Source organism: Coregonus lavaretus (genome assembly GCF_964263955.1).
Source record: "Coregonus lavaretus genome assembly, contig: HAP1_SCAFFOLD_56, whole genome shotgun sequence".
Lineage (NCBI taxonomy): Eukaryota > Metazoa > Chordata > Actinopteri > Salmoniformes > Salmonidae > Coregonus > Coregonus lavaretus.
Window position 1 is genome coordinate 1,731,101 of NW_028164156.1, and position 8,907 is coordinate 1,740,007.

Sequence of the window (8,907 nt, forward strand, 5' to 3'; positions counted from 1 at the left end):
TGAGATGAAGAAATGTGTGGTATCGGTGGAGAAAGTTCTGTGTGTTAGTTGTGGGGGTGCTAACGGGCTGGAGATCTGAGGTGTCAGGTGAGAGAAAGGCAGATTGAGGTTGCCAGGGTTACAGTAGTACAGAAAGTGTTGTATACCGAAGCATTGAAGAGAGTGGTAGAGGAAGATGGGTACAGGGTGAGGGATCTTGAGAGGATTCCTGTGAGTAGACAGAGACCAAGAGAGAGTGATGGGAAGAATATGTGCTTCAGTAAGGTGGACATTTTAGCATTAATAGCAATGGTTGTCAATTGTACTTCAGAAATGGATTGAAAGTCCCAGAAAATAGAGGCTGTGGTGGCAGCGGCAGAGAAGTACTTGGGATTGCGAGGATTTACTGCAGAACAGCTGCAGGGGGTGTTGAGTGGTAGTGGTCTGGCGTAGGACTAGATGGTGTTAAATAGTGGAATGGGGTGGTTGGTTTTTGTTGTGGAAAATTGTCACGAAGGGACTCAAAGTCAAACTTAAATTACTCATTATTTTTTATCAGCAAGCTGGAGAGGTTCCAACAAACTTAAAAGCACCATAGTACACGTCGGTTGGGAGCTCTGCCGGGGCAGTCCCGTTAGTTGTCCTATATACTGCTTACACAGACAAGTTATATTTGCATGATTTAGCTTATTAATAATTAATTTATCATTAACATTTTGTTCCTGCTTGTGACCGACCAATACCTCACAAGCCTTCTTCTCTCCAAGCTGAGACCTTGAAACTGAGATATCCCTTTTGGTTCCCAGAACAATGTTCTGGGCGTACTGCCAATTGGGCTGAGAAGATCAGTCACCTGCACGAACCAAGAACATTTACCCTCACATTTTTTAGAGCAGGCTTATACTGCAATTTTGTATTAATTACCGTATCAATTAATTTAATGTATGTAGTCTGTGAATGGCCTCACACACCAGTACAGTAGGTGGCGGTGTATGCACCTAAAAGTTGGATGCACTGCAACCAGTTGCAAATGTTGTACGTCAATCAAGTGATCTGGATACACTTATTTTGGAAGGTGGATTTTTTAGGATTTACAGCCACAGTTATTAATTGTACTGCAGCTGAGAAGTTTTGGGGCCTCCAAGACTTCACGGCAGAAGCCCTGCAAGGACTAAATTTTACGCCCTCACAGGATCCTTCTGAGCCTGTGAATGGACCTGATTAGAACAGAAAAGCTGATTTAGTTCAATTTAAATTTCGTTATTGATAGTTTGTATGATTAAAAATATATATACTGCTTACACTGAACAAACATATAAACGCAACATGTAAAGTGTTGGTCCCATGTTTCATGAGGTGAAAGAAAAGATCCCAGAAATGTTACAGACACAAACTTATTTCTAAAATGTTTTGCAAAAATGTGTTTACATCCATGTTAGTAAGCATTTCTCCTTTGCCAAGATAATCCATCCACCTGACAGGTGTGGCATATCAAGAAGCTGATTAAATAGCATGATCATCATTACACAGGTGCACCTTGTGTTGGGGACAAGAGTAGCTGAGGAGGTGCTTGGCAGCATCTAATGGGGATCCCTAACAAATACAAAAATGCCACTCATACATACAACACAATGCCACAGATGTCTCAAGTTTTGAGGGAGCATGCAATTGGCATGCTGACTGCAGGAATGTCCACCAGAGCTGTTGCCAGAGAATGTTAGGTTAATTTCTCTACCATTAGCTGCCTCCAATGTTGTTTTAGAGAATCTTGCACCATGCCCATCCAGCCTCACAACTGCTGACCACCGTGTATGGCATTGTGTGTGCGTGCGGTTTGCTGATGTCAATGTTGTGAACAGAGTGCCCCATGGTGGTATCGGGGTTATGGAATGGGATGGCATAAGCTACAGACAACTAACACAATTGCATTTTATCGATGGCAATTTGAATGCACAGAGATGCCATGACAAAATCCTGAGGCCCATTGTCCTGCCATTCATCCACCTCCATCACCTCGTGTTTTAGCATGATAATGCACGGCCCCATGTCGCAAGGATCTGTACACAATTGAACATGCTGAAAATGTCCCAATACTTCCTTGGCCTGCATACTCACCAGACATGTCACCCTTTGAGCATGTTTGGGAGGGCTGGATCGACGTGTACCACAGCTTGTTCCAGTTCACGCAAATATCCAGGAATTTCGCACAGCCATTGAAGAGGAGTGGGACAACATTCCACAATCAACAGATTAACTTTATGCAAAGGAGAAGTGTCCCGGAGGAGGCAGCGGCAGCTACCCACTTCTCCAGTGCTTCATTTGTAAATTGGGCGGTGCCGGAACCAAAAGTGAGCCCGAGAGGGGGGTGACCTGGGGGGCTCTGAGGTACCAGAACGGATAAAAACAAACAACCTTTATAACAAAGCATTGCATGCATTATCATGGCTTTCGCGTACGGGCATAGAGCAGTGGTGTGGAGCCACTTGCAGAAGTTACACACATGGAATATATTTTTTGTAGCCTAGAGTCTGGGAAAAATGTGTTCTTTTTATAAATGGATTTCATGCAGTTCTACATAATTTTAGATGACTGGAGACTTTTGCAGAATCTTTTTTAATACCTCACAAATGACCAAAATGACAGGCTACTTTGACACTGAGAATCTGAGATCAATAAAAACGACATTGTCTTGGATCCATCAATAGCCGAGGCCCCTAAGTGTGCAGAGAAACACATTGTACAATATGTGGAGGAAGATATAGTCCTAAAAAAGCTTTCCAGTTTCACTGACTCACCCAATGATGTGCAGCTCACTCACCGGCCAAAAGCTTATCTCTCTCTCTTGCTTTACTTTTTTAAACAATGCTGTTTGCTCAATAGGCCTATTTGGAAGTTGTTAACTTGGCAACATACAGACATTAGTATTTTATTTTCAGCAGGATCCATTTGCTTTACAACCTGTGTTTTCCAGCTATTGTATTATAAATATTTGCTAAAGGCCTGTTTTGGCTGCATGCTGTTAACTGACAGATTTGCCACACGTTAGGCATGCCTTGGGATTTGGCTACACACAATCCACAGCTAGGCAATTTTTTTTAAATTAGCTATGGATCCTCTGTGGCGAAATTCTAGGCTTCCTCCTGGTGTAGTATTGGGAATTATTTAATTTCTTTCTAAACAGACTGCAGAGTGCTCCAGCACACTTCCCACAGCTATTATTCTATTAGGAGATAAATGATGAAGTGCAATGCTGGAGAGAAGAGAGTTGCCGGTTTATGTCTATAACAGCACAGAGAGGGAGAGAGATCATAGAAAGTGAATGTCATTTTATTTCTGTGAGAGATACAGGCGTGCTTCTCTCTCTCACCACAGCAATGGCCACGCCTTGGTCTAGGCTACACTGTTGCGCAAACCATAAACCCAAGACGGCCCAACATGAACCAATTCTTAGAATATCATGCACGTTTTCACATTACGTTTTTTTATTGGGCATGACAATTACAGAGGAATCGAAATGTAATTACTCTGATTTCTTTTATTAGGATTTTTACATTGCAAACAGTGGATTTTTTTTTTCTTGCCACAAGAGGTAGGCTACCTGATTCTTGCAAATGGGTTCCGGAACCATAGACTACAAAACTGAGAGGTACCGGAGGATCCAGCTCAAATTAAGCACCGCCCTTCTCACATAATGGGGTAGGGCCATCCCAAGGATCCCTGAACGCACGGACGGTTGCACCAATGATTTTTTATAACTAAACCAAGATAGACCACAGCTGGTCGTTTCCAATGGGAACAGATGAGTCATAGTGGGCAGAGCCAAGCACGATCTAGCGAGATCCTATTGGCGTGTTCTAGCACACATCTGCATATTTCTGTTAGGGAACGCCTCCTCTGTGAAGTGCTCGTGTTCAATAACTCAATTCGCCTTTGCGTTCCTTCTAAATAACGTGATACTTTTTTTAGGTAAGTCCACAAAACTTAGTCCACTCTGTGCATAACAGATTTTAGTTTTGGGAACAGAACTGTATAAAGATCAGATGTTTCATCGATTAGAACATTTGCAGAATATCGGCCAAAATCCATCTTCTCCCACTGCCGGCCAGTGGGCTTCCTCTCACTACCATATTTGGTAGTGAGTGGAAACGCCAACCGGATGCTTGACAATTATACATCCAGTGAAATATCTGTCTCATTGTTCTATCTGTGGCTGCACTGTGGTAGTGGGGGAACAGGAAGTTCCGGGAAGCCACGCACCATTCTTCAGTAAAAGAAAGCGCCAGAACTGTGATGTCAAGAAGATAACCTTAGTGTCCGTTTCTTTTTATTACTATAGTTATGTATTATGACGATAAAGCACTTTGTGACAACTTCTGATGTAGAAAGGGTTTCATAAAATACATTTGATTGACATGTATATCACACCAACTGACTGGTTCTTCTGATGTTGTTCACACAGGAGACCATGTTGAGACATTCTCTACATCCAGAGAGCAACAGCAGGAAGATCACAGAGCTAAGAGGTCTCACCGCTGCCCACATTGTGAGGCGAGTTTCTCAATTCTATCAAAATTAAAAAAACACCTACAAATACACACAGGAGAGAATCTGAATTCCTGTACTGACTGTGGGAAGAATTTCACAACATCAAAGGCTCTGACAATTCATCAGAGATTGCACATAGGAGAGAAGCCTTACTCCTGCTCTGACTGTGGGAAGAGTTTCTCTCAACGGGGCCCCTTAAAACAACATGAACGTATACACTCAGGAGAGAAATCTTACTCCTGCTCTGACTGTGTAAAGTGCTTCACAACATCAACTGAGCTAAAAGTTCATCAGAGAACACACACAGGAGAGAAGCCTTATTCCTGCTCTGACTGTGGGGCAAGTTTCTCTCAACTGTGCAACTTAAAAACACATGAACGTATACATACAGGAGAGAAGCCTTATTCCTGCTCAGACTGTGTAAAATGCTTCATAACATCAACTGAGCTAAAACGTCATCAGAGAACACACACAGGAGAGAAGCCTCACTCCTGCTCTGACTGTGGGAAGAGTTTCTTTCGACTGGGCCACTTTAAAATGCATGAACGTATACATACAGGAGAGAAGCCTTACTCCTGCTCTGACTGTGGGAAGAATTTCTCTCGACAGGAAAGCTTAACATTGCACCAAAGGATGCACACAGGAGAGAAGCCTTACTCCTGCTCTGACTGTGGGGCAAGTTTCGCTCAACTGTGCAAATTAAAAATACATGAACGTATACATACAGGAGAGAAGCCTTTCTCCTGCTCTGACTGTGTAAAATGCTTCACAACATCAACTGACCTAAAACTTCATCAGAGAACACACACAGGAGAGAAGCCGTACTCCTGCTCTGACTGTGGGGCAAGTTTCTCTCAATTGTGCCATTTAAAAGCACATGAACGTATACATACAGGAGAGAAGCCTTACTCCTGCTCTGACTGTGGGAAGAATTTCTCCCGACAGGAAAGCTTAAAATCGCACCAAAGGATACACACAGGAGAGAAGCCTTACTCCTGCTCTGACTGTGGGGCAAGTTTCTCTCAACTGTGCAGCTTAAAAACACATGAACGTATACATACAGGAGAGAAGCCTTACTCCTGCTCTGACTGTGGGAAGAGTTTCTCTCGACTGGGCTACTTAAAACAACATGAACGTATACATACAGGAGAAAAGCCTTACTCCTGCTCTGACTGTGGGGCAAGTTTCTCTCAACCTGGCAAGTTAAAACAACATGAACGTATACATACAGGAGAGAAGTCTTACTCCTGCTCTGACTGTGGAAAGATTTTCTCTCAAATAGGCCAATTAAAAAGACACCAAGGTAAACATAAAACGAGAGAAGGCTTACCCCTGATCTAAAAACGACAGCTAATCTGCAAGGTCATCCGAGAACACACACAGGAGAGAATCCTTACTTCTGCTCTTAATATGGCAAGAGTTTTTCCCGATTGGCAAAGTAAAAACACAAAAATTACACACTGGAGAGAAGACTTATTACTGCACTGACTGTGAGATGAGATTCTACAGATTGGGCAATTTAAAAGACACCAACATATGCATAAGAAGTGGTAGTGGTCAAAGACAAGACCACAGAGGGGACTCCATCCTAGATCTGATCAACACAACCCACTGTACTTGCTCCTCTCAGATCCAGTGATCACAAATGTCTGCTGTTCTCTGCAAACACAACATCAGGAGGGAGAAGAGAGGTGCAGCGGAAAAAATGACATCTGGTAACCCAGAACAGAAAGGAGACCATTGCACGATGTAAGGCCAGTACTGACTGTTCTGCCATTTTTGAGGTGGAGAGCATTGATGCAAAGGTGGAGATGTTCAACTCCTGCATTCAAACTGCACTTGATGTATGCATGCCAATAAGAAATAAGAAAACAACAACACTGGACCAGCCCTGGATGACTGAAAGAATAAAGGCTGCCATCAGGAAAATGCAGAATATTTTCAACAGATGGGGAGAAACAATGACATGGAGAAAAATCCAGGACCTAAAGAAGAAAAACCCTAAGGAATGGTGGGACTTCATTAACAAAGGACTGGGACCAAAGAAAATATTAGGAGGGAGAATAAAGGTCGAGGGAATTGAAGACGACGACGTGGCTGATGTTTTGAATGGCTTCTTTGCTGAGGCATGGACAAACACCACACCTCTTGCCATCTTCCCCCTGCCCATGCCTACAAAGCAGGTTGAGCTGTGCAGCATTGTCCAGTTAAAGCAAGCTCTGACCAGACTCAGCCCACGTAAAGCATGTGGGCCTGATGGCATTCCACCATCAGTGCTGTTAGTTGAATGCAGTGAAAAGCAGCAAGCCCAACTAGACAGGGTGCAGAGGAGGGCCTTGAGGATCATCTCCAGAGGTGGAGCAGTCCAACCACAGCTCCCGTCACAGAGCAGGTCGAGAACAGGCTGCAGTGCACCTGGTGAAGGACATGCACACTCTTGACCATCAACTGAATGACCTGCTCCCTCCCAGAAGAGGTAACTGCACCACCAGGCTCCTGAGAAACAGCCACAAACTGTCCTGTATAACTGCCTGTACAAACCGCCTGTGAAACATTTTAATATTTCAATTTCCATCATGAAAAATGTCCTGTAATGTTTCAAGTGTTCTGTATTCTACTTACAGTTGAAGTCGGAAGTTTACATACACTTAGGTTGGAGTCATTAAAACTTGTTTTTCAATCACTCCACAAATTTCTTGTTAACAAACTATAGTTTTGGCAAGTCGGTTAGGACATCTACTTTGTGCATGATTCAAGTAATTGTGCATGATTAAAGTAATACCAGTGGTAACAACAACCAAGTATCTTGGTTTTCATCTAGACTTTAACCTCAGTGGTGACACCTGGAGCAGTCATCTACTGTTGTGGTCAAAAGTTTTGAGAATGACACAAATACAAATTTTCACAAAGTCTGCTGCCTCAGTTTTGATGATGGCAATTTGCATACACTCCAGAATGTCATGAAGAGTGATCAGATGAATTGCAATTAATTGCAAAGTCCCTCTTTGCCATGAAAATGAACTTAATCCCCCAAAAACATTTCCACTGCATTTCAGCCCTGCCGCAAAAGCACCAGCTGCCATCATGTCAGTGATTCTCTCGTTAACACAGGTGAGAGTGTTGACGAGGACAAGGCTGGAGATCACTCTGTTCTGCTGATTGAGTTAGAATAACAGACTGGAAGCTTTAAAAGGAGGATGGTGCTTGAAATCATTGTTCTTCCTCTGTTAACCATGGTTACATGCAAGGAAACACGTGCTGTCATCATTGCTTTGCACAAAAAAGGGATTCACAGGCAAGGATATTGCTGCTAGTAAGATTGCACCTAAATCAACCATTTATCGGATCATCAGGAACTTCAAGGAGAGAGGTTCAATTGTTGTGAAGAAGGCGTCAGAGCGCCCAAGAAAGTCCAGCAAGCGCCAGGACCGTCTCCTAAAGTTGATTCAGCTGCGGGATGGGGGCACCACCAGTGCAGAGCTTGCTCAGGAATGCCAGCAGGCAGGTGTGAGTCTATCTGTACACACAGTGAGGCGAATACTTTTGGAGGATGGCCTGGTGTCAAGAAGGGCAGCAAAGAAGCCACTTCTCTCCAAGAAAAATATCAGGGATAGACTGCTATTCTGCAAAAGGTACAGGGATTGGACTGCTGAGGACTGGGGGTAAAGTAATTTTCTCTGATGAATCCCCTTTCCGATTGTTTGGGGCATCCGGAAAACACCTTGTCCGTAGAAGACAAGGTGAGCGCTACCATCAGTCCTGTGTCATGCCAACAGTAAAGCATCCTGAGACCATTAATTTGTGTGGTTGCTTCTCAGCCAAGGGAGTGGGCTCACTCACAATTTTGCCTAAGAACACAGCCATGAATAAAGAATGGTACCAACACATCCTCAGAGAGCAACTTCACCCAACCATCCAAGAACAGTTTGGTGACGACCAATGCATTTTCCAGCATGATGGAGCACCTTGCAATAAGGCAAAAGTGATAACTAAGTGGCTCAGGGTACAAAACATCGAAAATGTTGGTCCATGGCCAGGAAACTCCCCAGACCTTGATCCCATTGAGAACTTGTGGTCAATCCTCAAGAGGCGGGTGGACAAACAAAAACCCACAAATTCTGACAAACTCCAAGCATTGATTTTGCAAGAATAGGCTGCATCAGTCAGGATGTGGCCCAGAAGTTAATTGACAGCATGCCAGGGCGGATTGCAGAGGTCTTGAAAAAGAAGGGTCAACACTGTAGATATTGACTCTTTGCATAAACTTAATGTAATTGTCAATAAAATCCTTTGACACTTATGGAATGCTTGTAATTATACTTCAGTATACCATAGTAACATCTGACAAAAATATCTCATAACACTGAAGCAGCGAACTTTGTG